Source organism: Chenopodium album, chromosome 15, assembly GCF_948465745.1.
Source record: "Chenopodium album chromosome 15, dcCheAlbu1.1, whole genome shotgun sequence".
NCBI lineage: Eukaryota > Viridiplantae > Streptophyta > Magnoliopsida > Caryophyllales > Amaranthaceae > Chenopodium > Chenopodium album.
In genome coordinates this window covers 49263705-49273961 of record NC_137848.1, presented here as the reverse complement: position 1 = coordinate 49273961, position 10257 = coordinate 49263705, and the positions used below count along the sequence as shown (strand labels likewise).

The window sequence follows — 10257 nt, the reverse complement described above, 5'->3', positions numbered from 1 at the left end:
TTATTTTTAAATCAAAAATAAAATTAATTATAAAGCTACTAATAAATCACCAAGTGGCATATTCATGAGAGAGGTTAGGTGAGGACCATTTGGAAGGGGGGGGGGGACCAAACTTGCTCCCCACCCCTCTCCTATAGCCGGCCAACACAACACTCAAGCCCCAATCTATGCGCGCCATGTGGCACCCACACTTGGGCACCAAGGCACCCCAAGTGTGGGCTGCTTGCTGCTGTTGCACACTCGGCCCATCAGGCCACACAATATGTGCGGGCTGCTTGGCTGTGGCCTGCTGCTATCAAGCCACGCACATTTGTGCGGGTTGCTAGCCAGACCTACTGCTTGCAAGCCACACATATTTGTGCAGGCTGCTGGCCGAGGCTGCTAACACGCCACACACATTTGTGCGGGTTGCTGGCCAAGGCCTGCTAGCATGCCACGCACATATGTGCGGGCTGCTGGCCAGCCTAGCTAGCCAAGGTGCACTAGCACGCACCAGCCAACCTAGGCTCGGCTTGGTGCGCTTGCTAGCCACCTTGGTAGGCCATATGCCCCTAGCACTCGATTTGCTCGGGGTTTTTTGATGCTAGGGGTATTTTGATAATTTTTTTGATTAATTAGTACTTTTCTCGTCTCGTCTTTTATTATTTACGACTCGACTTCCGACGCTCGGTTTTGACGCTCCAAGCTCGAATTTCCGACGTCTAAATATTTATTACTCGGGCGACTCATTAATTCCCTCCGAATTAATTAGTCGCGTCGGTTCGTTAGTTGCTTGGGTGTGACCCGAAGGGCTCAGTCAAGATTAAGCATGTATATCTTGTGCTTGCCTCCGAATTCTTGGTAAAGCACCTGATGCAAAATTTGCTGGTTCTGTTCTTCCAAGTCATACTGGTGATGTTGATCAGAATGTAGATCCTGTGCTTGCCTCAGCTATCTACAATTAGGTACTTTAGATGATGTAGAGGAATCAGTCTCGTGTTACTGAGGATAATCCTCTTGATGTTTATGTGAACTTTGCTGGTACTTTCTCTGCTTCATACTTAAATTTGATTGTACAACATTTTATCATAGTAGTTGGATAGTAGATCGATATTGGTGCATCTGATCACATGGCTTCTAATTTGGCATTGTTTACCACACCAAAACAACTTAAAAATCCAATTAAAGTGAATTTACCTAATGGGACTGTTAAATTAGTTAAACACACTAGCGAAGTTGAGTTAACTGATTCAGTTAAACTTCACAATGTCTTTTTCATTCTAGAATTCAAACACAATTTGTTGTCTGTGAGAAAACTTCTAAATCATAATAATCTTATTGCTGTTTTTGATCAAGATTCATATCATTTTCAAGACCTTGCATCTAAGAGAGTTGCAGCTAAGGGTTCGAGGCAGTCAGGTCTATACAAGTTTTCAAGTTCAGTTAAGTATGTCAATATCATTTCTTCTGTCTCAGCTATTGAAAATAAGAATGCTGTCACTACAAAAAAAATGAGAATAGGCAACGGAAAAAATTGCAACAAAATGACAAACGTTGCCTTTTGTAGTAAAAGGCAACAATACTTGTTTGTTACCTTGATCTTGAACAATTTGTACTATATGACAATGCAACGGTTTGAAAAGTGTTGCTTTAGATTATGTAAGACAACAATATATAAAATGTAGTTATTTATTTTACAAAAGACAACAATTATTTAAAATGTTGCCAAGAAAGATAACAACAATAAAATTGTTGCTTATGTAATAATTTTAAAAACGTTTTTTCAAGGTATCTAAGACAAGATTGTTTCATGTGTTTTCATTGTCTTACATAAGATAGGTTATTATTTAGAACATTCGTTTAAAAATAATAATAAACAGATTATTGTCAATAAGAACAAATTATTATCTATTCATAAAGGTGTGTATGACAACAATAGTTGATGATTAGAAAAAATAATTTAGCACCGGTAATTGTGGTTGGTGGATTTCACATTTCACAACAGCATTTTTTAAGCTAAATCAATGTAGAAAATACAACACATATGTAAAAGTTACTATTTTCATACGAGTAGAATTGATGGTAATTATACAGTACAAATAAATTACAAAAGGCTAGCAGTCTTTGTATAAAAAAATTAAAAAATTAAATCTTTATATGCAAATTTTGGCACTGAACTTTGTTTGTTTTTTAAGCTATTTATAACATTTACTTGCAATTTTTGTCCATCATCTCAGATTCTGGAATTCCTTTAGTAAATGTATTTCACAAAATTTAGTAAATATATTTCACAAAATTTATGTCTCACCTGTATTTAAAAGTTGCTTCATCCTTTCCTCGCACCAGTTTGGCAGAAAAAAGTGCTTAATGAATGGGATCATGCTATCCATTTTGCATTATCTTCACAGTACACATTGATATCGACAAAATTTTGGTTTGAACTCACATTGGATTTTTTAGGTCATCACTCGTGATTTCGGAGGTGGAAAATCCATAAGCCTTTTCTTTAATGTTCCATTACCTAAATGCAGAGACGGATCTTATGTGTGTTTGTTGATATGCTGATTTTGTTATTATAACAAAAGTCTTCATACGTGCCTTTCTTTGGCTTATCGGCAAGATTGAGTCCTTTGTTTATATTCCTTCCTTCCTTGTGCAGGCAATGGAGTTTGGTCTTATAGATGGCATTTTGGAAACAGAGTATTGAGGATGCTGCGTATGACATGTTGCAACCATTTCATGGATGCACCTTTCTTATAGCTGTTGTACGAAGTATATTTCACTAGTCGTCCAATACTAATTTTGTTGCGTTGCAATCTCAGCTTAACTAACTAAGTTGCAACATTGTAATTGGAAGGGACATGGTTGTTGTCCTTGTATATCTCCAAAGAATTCAATTTTTTTGAAAATCAAATTGTAATTGTGGGCAAGTAATGTTCCAATTGAATTTGTTTTGTTAAACAAGAATCAAATTCTGCTTCTAGCAGGAATGGTTTGCAATTAGAGAGGGAGAGGTGCAGACAATTTGTTGCTTGAACAAGATTTGGACTAGTATGACTGATAAAAAGTTTCTATAACAAGAAACTATTGCAATGATTTCCATCATGATAAACTATTGCAATAACAAGTCTATGTTCATAAATTATAGTTCAAGATGAGCCTTCTTATGGACGTCCATGTTCATAAACAAATCAATTTCAATCAATTTACAACCTTGTGCCAAACTAACAAGAACTTTAAGAAGTACAAAATGATCGCCTCCCTACAAACGGGAACCATCTTTCTTATTTTAGGGGTTGTGGGAGGAGATAACAATTCATGTATTTAAGGTTCTCCCTCCCCATAAGAATGTTGTGGTATAGTGTTAAGCCTACTCATACATCCATATAATGTTCTGGCATGTTTGAAATGCTTCGCCTTTTATCTGACTCAGTAGCACTTCTGGTGTAAATCATTATATGCTATGTACCTGAGAAAAGAGTAAAATACAAATGCCAAGAAAATCAGAAACAATGCCTTATAGCATGTGAAGTAAAGCACAACTAGTCCATTCTCAAAATCTGAACATTCAATCAGCCAAATGGTTGAATATTGAAAGTCTTGCTGATAGAGAAAATGTTTAATCTCAAGCCTTCACACATTATAACAACCATCAATAATTTTTCAAGTTATGAATAGCAGAACGCTTTGACGGGATAGAAAAAATTATTTTTGCTTATCTACTTATCATTACACAGAACAGGGTAACCCTTTTCAGTTTCTGAATGTTTTAACAAGTAAAAAGATAATAGAACAAACAATTTACATATAAAAGACTTACCATAATTTTGGCCGTAGTGAATCTGTAAATGGCCTTGATTAAGGAGCCGTATTTCCTAGACTTCAAATTTCTCATATGCCTACAAAAGATGAAGAAAGCCTCAATGTAAAACATCCACTGTAAATATATGGTCAAGTAGCAAGATACAAGAAGCATAACTACAGAAAATAGGCCCTTACAATAATTTTTTATGTGACTTAATTAAGGAAATGCTTGTGCTGAATGCTGATTAATGCAGGCTCACTGAATTGTTGTTTAATGCAGGCTTACTGAATTGCTGATTAATGTATGCAGGCCACAAAACAAGTAAATAAATTAGTCATTGAATTGCTGCTTGAATTTGTTATGTGACTTAATTAAGGAAATACTTGTGCTGAATGCTGATTAATGCAGGCTTACCGGTATCATTGCATAGACGGGCACATAGTTCAACAGCATGTTTGCCATATCGGTGTCTTTAGTTGAGACCTGAAGCAACATAGTGAGTTATATGTCTAAAAAGGGAGTGAAGAGCATGCATATCTAGTTTAAAGGTTAAGTAATGAAGAATTACTGTAATTTAAATTCATCTAAACTGTAAGCATATCCCAACTTTCGAGTTAAAAAAATACAAAATAAAGTAAACAGTATGATTTTAAACCTGTAAGATTCTGAACTCTGAATTATTGTAATTTGAATTCATCTAAATAGATAGCAGCAGGGCATAAGTAGGCACTTCTTACCTTCAGCTACTCATGAGTTTCTTGAGAATCCTCCTAAGCATAAGTTTAGATGATACAAGTTCTATGACGAGTCATTATGAATACAATGAGATCGCAGAGAATCTGCTAGAAAACTTTCAAGCGGTCTAGTAATTCAAGCTACTCAATCGTCTCGTCAGCATTGTGAGGATAGGAAAGCAAGATCAATTTCAGACCATAAGGTTTGAAAAATGTTGCTAGACCTTCAAAAAGTGCCTTATGGAGCTTCTTTATAGCGTGTATCAGCAAGCACACAGCAAGCACATTGCAGCTCGGGGGTAGACAGGTTCAAGGTAGTTACTCAAGAAATATTTCCTACTTGAGGTGTATCATCTCTACAGATCCAAAGCATCAGACTGCCTTAGAACTGTAAATTGCAGAATTTTATGAGCCCATCAGGCAAGAATATAGCTCAGCTACTCAAAGTTTGCTAACTAAAATTTGCAGGATGCTCATAGCGGCTCTTATGCCTAAATTACATACAATGTTGAGCATGGAGAGGATAGATGAAAGTGCAAAGAGCTGTCTGACAATATTCTGTGAAAAAAGTTCAAAGTCAAGCTCCTCCATGCAACAAATCGTCTATTGAGGAGGCATTGAGCTCAGTACAGAACATCTAACAACAGTTGCTGTAGCAGCCTAGTAGAGGCAAGATTGCAATCACGTCAAGGAATTCTCTTGAATCAAGAGCCATTTTTAGTCAAGAAATTGAATTTAAAAGAGCAAAAGGTCATTTGAAAAAGGATAATAAGATATCTCGAGAAAGAGCAACAATTCAATTTATCAACAAGTCCACAACGAAGCAAGTAAGACTTCAAGTGGAAGAAATCAGAACAAGAATCTTAAAGCTCCTCAAGGTTGCCTGAAGAATTAGCAACACTTACAAGCCTTCGGTTATCAAAGGAGAAATACTCAGAGTACAACAAAGTGGGAAAGAGACAGAATTTTCAGTTGAAAAATTCGAAATTTTTGCCTGAGAAAGCAAACTCTTCAGCAAAAAAGTCAGAAACTGTCAGCGGAAAAATTCAAGGTTTTCAGTAGAAAATTCAACATTTCTGCAAAATAGCAAGATTTTCAAGAACAAAAAACAATATCCTTGCAAAGATTCAACAGAGAAAATCAGCATTTCCAACAAAGAAAAAAGAATTTCAGCGAGTTTGTAAGTTGTCCAGAAGAATTTCATCACCTGTTTCAAGCGCATGTCATAGGACAGCAGTTATAAAAACTCACTGCTATCTAGCATAAGGGATATATACCCAAAAATTCCAAAATCAGACATGGATGTTGTAAAAATATTAGTTAACTCACAAAATCCCCAAGATCTTTTAATATTTGTGTCTACTTGAGATATATACCATATATCTAGTGAAAATAATAATACTTACAAAGTTGCAATTATCTAATTTTAGTTACCAACATGATTTCACTCAAAGTAAATTTTGTCAAACTAATTCTTATTCTAAAGTCCAATTTAACAAATACTTTGCAATAATAAAAACCCAAGAATTGTTTCAAAAAGAAAAAAAAACCAAGAATTCAGTATATTTTTACCTAAGTTGTTGTTCCTGACTACAGTCTGCGACTGCACGCCCCCTGGTGACTTCCTGCTTGTGGCGGCTAGCTGCATCTAGTGGTTGTCGGCTTGCTGCTTCCTACTAGTGGCTGATAGCTGCAGGCTTCTAGATGCAGGCTGCCAGCTGCTAACGGCTCTGACTGCCTGCTGGTAGGGCTAGCAGCTGCCTGCTGCTGCGGCTGTCTGGCAGCTAAAAAATTCTTAATATCTCCTCCAACATTCGTAAGCTTATCAAATCACATTGATGTATTCTACAAAACTCATACATATCACAACCACAAATATATTACCAAAATAACAATAATGCAAAATAAAACTAAATAATAGATTATTAAAATAAGACTAGTTTCTTATGGTTTTTCATACTCACCCGCTGCTATTTTCAGGTTGCACCAAGATATTATTAGAAGATGGCAACAAACTATCTATATTTAATTCTTTACTCTCTTCAATCTACACCAACAAATTAAAAGTTGATACGGATTATTAATATAATCGAAATCAAAATCAAATTTGATGCTATTTTGGGGTTAATCTATTAGGAATAGATGAGCGAAATTCTGAGAGTTGGAATAACATAGGGGCAATTTGGTTTTGTTAGTTCGATTTTGTGGGAAAAATTAGTTGGGGTTTTTTATTTTGTGGGAAGAATTAGTTGAATTTGGTTCTGTTTGTTCTACTTTGAAGGAAGAACTAAGTCTCTAACGAATTAGTTGGGGGTTAATTAGTTAACTTTGTGATTTTTTTCTTCAATGATTAGTGATGTAATAATAATAATAACAACAATATAATAATAATAATAATAATAATAATAATAATAATAATAATAATAATAATAATATGAATAAATGATACTATATCATTATAGCATACTCATTTTTTAACAAAATTATTATATACTAGCTCATAATAAACTTAGGGCCTGTTCTCTTCAAATTATTTTTAGTTCAGTTCAGTTCTAATAAGTTCCGTTCAGTTCAGTTCAGTTCAGTTCTTAATTTCCTTCTCTCATAAAATATTCAGTTCAATTCAGCTTCAATAAGTTTAGTTCAGTTCGGTTCAGCTCACTTCAGTCAATCAAAACAAACCCTTAGATTTTAGACTTTATTATTATTATTATTATTATTATTATTATTATTATTATTATTATTATTATTATTATTATTATTGAAACAAGACTTAATTATTACTAATGAGTAACTTATTTATCAATTTAGATTATAATCTATGGTTCGTCAAAAAGCTATTATACTCCTTAATGTGTAATTACATACTTTTTCATTCCGTTTCTATTAATTTGACACGTTCAATTTAGGCACACATATTAAGGAGATGAGAGAGAATGCATGATAAAGCAAGTGAAGACACTGACAAATTAACGGTATGTAACTTACTCAAAATAGAATAAAAGTATAAAACTATTTGACTTTCACATTTTTTATATAACTTGTTAACATAATAAAACAATTAATTTGATTGAATTTCACATTTGTATAAAATTTAATGGTAAAACTCACTACGTAACTTTGTTTCTTTTTACTCTATATAGTAACTTGACTTTCACAATTGTGTTAAAAAGATTGTCATAATGGTCAAGGTTACCCTTTTGAACCACCTCGGTTTGGATCTGATCAATTTTGAGTCGAGACAATAACTATCGGGTCCATGTCAAATTTGGAAAAAGCCATCAATTTTGTAATAGTTAATGGTCAAATTTGAGTATTAGCTTAGGTTTAAACGAGTTTGAGTGGGTCTATTTCGTATCAGTTGACTTTGGTCTCCTTGATTACATTTTTGTTGATTTCGATTCAATATTACATTTGTATAAAGTCAAATATTATTACAAACAAGACTCTATTATGTTCACCTTTATTCCATTTATTTTACAAAAAATAATCTCACATAAGCTTAGATAAAATTAATCATGATTTAGAACAATTAAAATAGTTTAGTAGGGTAACTTTTTGCCAATTTTTAATGTAAATAGCCAATGAAATAAGTTTTATAAGGATATTATAGTTGCTTTTACTTACAAACCTTTTCTTTATTGGGTTACTTTTATGCATATTGTCGTAACTTTTATTCATTATAGGGGTAACTTCTGATCACTTTTGGCTATCTTTATAATGGATGTACAATAATTATTGTACACCCGGTTTTTTTTTTTTTTTTTTTTTTTTTTTTAAAGTTAGGGTTTGTTCTCATTGACTGAATTGAACTGAACTGAACTAAACTTATTAGAGCTGAACTGAACTAAACTGAAATGAATATTTTATAAGAGAATGAACTTAGGAGTTGAACTGAACTTATTAGAGCTGAATTGAACTAGATTTAATCGTATGTGAACAGACCCTAACTAGTAATCATTTAGGACAATATTAATACAGATATACAATATTTATTGTACACCTATTTTTTATTCGTTAAAATAAATAGTTTTTTTTTTTGAAACAATTAAAATAAATAGTTTGATTTAATTTTTTTATTTATTATTATTATTAGATTACCATCCAGAAACTAGCAAGTTGCTACCAATACCCATTTTAATTAATTCATCATATTTTTTAATCCAATAATTTCTTCGTCATAATCCAATAATAGATTACAACTTTGTTTCCTTAAGATATTTGTAATCCCACCCAAGTAAGATCCCCTAGTTTATTCCATAAAGAAGAAGCATTAGCTAGTAGTCCACATTTAGTTCTCAAAATAGAAAATAAGTTAAAAAAATAAATAAATAAAAAAAAACCAAACCCCATCATCCTCAACAGGTCACTCCACCCTCATTTCCTCAACGCCTCAACGCCTCAACTCCATATTCTTCTCCAAACCCGCGAAATTGTAAATTATTTTTGGCTCCAAATTTTTTTGATCATGAATAAGCAGTTACTCCACTTTTCAGTTGTTGATCTCATTATACAACACACTCATCATCTTAAAATCATCATATCCCCCAATCGGTTACTCTACTTACTCACCTCCTTTCTTTCTACTTAGGTGAGAGTTAATTAAGAGTATAGAGTATCTATTTCAATTCGTAATTAACTAGTTGCTTTGCTCTCTACTCACACTGCTTTCTTTGGATTTATGGTTGGCTAGTTGGGTTTGATGCCGGCGAAATCGTTGTTGTATTCTGAATTTCATGTAAGTCATCGTTGCCCTTTTAATCTCTGAAGTGAATTTGGCATTTATAACTGGTTAATTTGATGTTGGATTTGATTTTTAGATGTAATATATTCTGGGTTGTCTTATTTTTGTAATTTAATATGATTATGGGTTAAGATGATTTTAATGGTTATGTTTTACAAATAGCTCTGTATTTCTGTTGCTGCTTAGTGATTGACATGGACATTTGCACTTGTTAATATGAGTAGATGCATGACATCAGATAACGGGTGTGAATTTTAGAGCGTTTTTTAGGGTGTTTTGCTGACACCCTCGAAAGCTAACGAGGCCTTTTTTTCGGGTGTCTTAGGCGGTGTTCGTGTGATTAGGCTGTCATCCCCTTAGTTTATCATTGATCATCTCTCTTCTTACTTTCCAATGGCCACATTCACTACACTAGCAGCTATGAAGGGCAATCCAAAAATTCAGGCCATTTATTTGAGTCCAATTTTGATCAATTTTGTGAATTTTACTATCTAGAGACTTATAGTACCTGAACCTGCTCTCTGAACATTGCAAAACCTCACCTTTCTCAATCTGATGCACAGTCTAGGTTGTTTATTAGGCTGTCCAGAAATGTTACAGTTGCCAATCTGACCAAGCTCCAATGTGATCTTAACTTCAATTCATACATCAATAATTAGTACATATAAGGTCCTGGAGTCTTGGGTTCTGAGATATATGCTGATTTGTTCACTATAGAAATCAATTATATTTTGTTTGTTCTACTTTAGTCTAAAAAACGTACCGAACAGAATTTGCCACTAAAATTTAAGTTAATAGAGGTTAGTTGTTAAGCTTTCAATCATGCTAACCCTTTTGTGAAATCAGCTAGATTATTAAATAGATGGTTATCCTTACTTGTTTTGTAACTTGAGCAGAAGAGTTTTAACTAGAAAAGATTTAAAAATTAAAGCATATTGAGGACTGTCAATTTATTCCCTGATGTCTAGTTGTTACTGAACTAAGTAATTGCTGAC

At 33.6% G+C, this 10257-nt stretch overlaps 1 long non-coding RNA gene across 1 annotated transcript; it reads right to left on the bottom strand.

Moving 5' to 3' along the window:
• Window positions 1-3119: 3119 nt before the first annotated feature.
• LOC145582440 (uncharacterized) lies at window positions 3120-6778 on the bottom strand. The gene is made up of 6 exons (XR_014099876.1): window positions 6483-6778; window positions 6091-6363; window positions 4199-4267; window positions 3979-4076; window positions 3800-3878; window positions 3120-3448 (listed from the first exon to the last, which is right to left on the bottom strand). It is a non-coding gene; the product is annotated as an uncharacterized LOC145582440 (long non-coding RNA).
• Between the last annotated feature and the right edge of the window lie 3479 nt (window positions 6779-10257).